Source organism: Orbicella franksi, chromosome 8 (genome assembly GCF_964199315.1).
Source record: "Orbicella franksi chromosome 8, jaOrbFran1.1, whole genome shotgun sequence".
In the NCBI taxonomy this organism is placed as follows: domain Eukaryota; kingdom Metazoa; phylum Cnidaria; class Anthozoa; order Scleractinia; family Merulinidae; genus Orbicella; species Orbicella franksi.
This window is the reverse complement of record NC_138152.1, coordinates 24,197,394-24,200,350: the sequence shown is the minus strand read 5'-3', so window position 1 is coordinate 24,200,350 and position 2,957 is coordinate 24,197,394. Positions and strand designations below refer to the sequence as shown.

Genomic DNA, 2,957 nt, shown 5'->3' with positions numbered 1-2,957 from the left:
TATAGCTCACTAACGAGCTCGGGCAACCCAATTTTTTTTCCAGTCGTTTTAATCAACTGATCATTAGCTTTGCGTGAGAAAAGACGGCTCTGATTTCTATTGCTGAAAATTGGAGAAATAAGGAAAATAGCAGCTACACTGTAGCGTTTTCTATTTGCAGTTTTAATGCTGAAATGACACATTTTCAATGCCTCACTGCTCCTTAACGAGCATGGGCACACCCCCCTCCCCTTTTTTTTATTTTATAATTAAAGTTCTCATATGTTGAATATTCAGTGAACAAAGTTTGAACAAAAATATCTTGACAGTTTTATTTTAGGGGAAATACCTTAACAGTTAGCTTATGAGCTTTCTATGAGGTGATAGTTGATGAGGCCGAAAGCCGAATCAAATACCGCCTCATAAAAATCGAGAGCGAATAATCTAATTGTTTTAGTATAATTCTAACTGAAATAAACGCAAATAATGGTTTCTAATCATTTTTCTACGCATTATTGAATTTTACGTTTTAAAGGCCCAGTTTCACCTTTAATGCATTGCGCGCCTCTCACTTCACTAATGAATTTTGTGCAGTCGAAAATTGTCCTTGAAGTGAATCACTCCGAAATCCATTTCAATCCGTGGTTATTTTCCCATTTCAGTTTCTGTAATTAATGTAAATAGGCTTCTTTGTTATTATATTCTTCCTTTTCATCGATGTTTCGGATAAAGTTTTTAAATAAGACGTTCAGTTCGATCATTTTGTGTGAGCATGTAGCTGTGGCGTGACTGAGATCGATAATGGCGGATAAGGAGAGAACTGCGCGTGTTGGAAGGCCCCGTTTACCGGGTTCCGCTAAGTCTATTCGTCTTCGCCAGGCCGTATTTAATCTTTGGAGAGAGAGGAAAGACATTCTGGGGAGGTTCACGGATAGCGAATTTGCAGAATATCTTCTACATCGAAGGTAAGCTTGCTTTACATAAGCTTTCGACCGCGTATAAAAATAAACGTTCTTGTTGTTTGGGCGATGGAACCTAAGCTTATATTGCTCCTAATGAGGTGGTATCTTATGCGAATTTGTGTTTACATTTTGCTTTAGAGCTGACGGAGACACTTCTCCCGGTGGGGATGAGTTACCTTCGTACAATCTCGCATTATAAAAAGTGTTGAAATTTGTTTTCGGTATTCTTTTCTTGCAGTTCTCTTAGCAGCCCGTTTTTTTTTTCTTTTATAACTTGATTTATTACATTACAACATGTTAAAAAAGCCTTGGTGTCTCTGTCTTCTTCAGGCTCTATTGCACCTCTAAGTTCGACCCCTGTTCGCGTGATGCCTCGTCGGCAGCGTCCTCTTGATTCTCCAAGCCTCTCAAACTCATAAGTCCATCTCTTTTTACATTCAAGGTCATTTTGCTAAAGCATTTTTGTGTAAATGTTGTCGTGAAAATATGGACTAAAGAAGACTAGAGTGACTAGTCAAATTGTTTGAAGCATTATTTTTAACAGCTTATTGGTTTACTATAAAATATGTATGGGTTATTGACCAAAAACATTGGAGTTTTTCACTTCATTGAAGTGGTTTTCAATTGGGTGTTGAGAGTAATCCTGCAGTTACTTTTGTTTTGGTTTGACTAGAATGGCTTAGAAGTCTAATGGTAATTGTTAAGTACTTGGTTTGGTTTTGGTTTTACAACACTCAATTTAAAACTACTATAGATTCAAGTGAAGCCAATTTATTGATTTAATTTGTGTGTTACAGGTAATAACTGTGTATGATCTGATCACCTTCTACTAAGTATCCTTACTTCATCATGAGAGTGACGTTGGCTGCAATCGACCACAACATGCACTTGTCAAGAAAATCAAAACTAACCAAAGCAGGAAAAGAGCAAGGCCATAGAAAATATTCAAAAAGGTCTCAAAAATCTCATGCCGAAATTGTAAAAGAAGAAAAGTCTTTCAGTTATTCCCCATTCCTTGTAGCAAAAATGCTTTACAGGCGCTCCATGTATGAGGGCAGTTTCACATTGCCTTCTGATAGAATGAATGAATTTGATCCAAAGCCAATTGCCCCCACTCTTGGAATGAAGGAGCTTCCGCCAACTGAAGAGTTGATGAAAGGACCTTCTCGTTTTGAAAAGAGGGTAAAATGAGAGCATTGGGACTATGTCACAGCATGCTAAATTTTTCTACATCAGAAACTGTTTCTAAAATGTCCATGTATTTATTAAAACTTTGTACAATTGAACTAAGGCCTTTCCCTTTTACATGGAAAAGTTTGAACAAAACAATATTTCATATTCATGTTAAGCCCTAGGAGAAGCACAAGAAGGGAAAAAGTCCCATTTCAAATGGGATTTGTTATTTTAGACATCTACAGCAAGCTGATGGACTGAATTTATTTTAGTAATAATAAAGGAAAGCTGGCAATAGTTTTGAATTACATCAGTTTTCAACAAATATAAATCCAGTACTTGTTATGTGCAAAAAAAGTAGGTTTGTTTGAATGTATAGAAATAGCAACATCAGAATAAAAATGTCTTGATGAAGTTCATTTTCTGTTCATGACTTTTGTGTTAATTTCCCTACTAAACAAAATGGCCATTTCAACCGTTAACAATAATATTGATGACCACAGGTATCAGGTGTCCAGTGTCCATTTTTAGTAATGCTTGGCCAGACTACCTCATTAATGATCCAGACCCAGGTAAAATTGGGCATGTGTTGCTGATCAGGCTGATAATATGCAGTACGCATGAGTGACAGCTGTTCTCATGTCAGTTATTTCTAAATCCCATGTATCTCCCATCAGGAGAAGGGTATGCTTATCGAATCATCCTTACTGCACAGGCAGGTAGGACGCGTCTGTTCCCTCTACCCAATTTCCCATATTTCCAGAGAGCGAACTGGCGATAGGCTGCTTTGCGGAAGCTTTCCATGGAAAAATTGAATTCATCAGCCCTGATATCACAGCGTGC

General features: G+C 37.4%; 1 long non-coding RNA gene across 1 annotated transcript; it reads left to right on the top strand.

Moving 5' to 3' along the window:
- Window positions 1-528: 528 nt before the first annotated feature.
- LOC145496290 (uncharacterized) lies at window positions 529-1,393 on the top strand. The gene is made up of 2 exons (XR_014050537.1): window positions 529-944; window positions 1,080-1,393. It is a non-coding gene; the product is annotated as an uncharacterized LOC145496290 (long non-coding RNA).
- The last annotated feature ends 1,564 nt before the right edge of the window (window positions 1,394-2,957 follow it).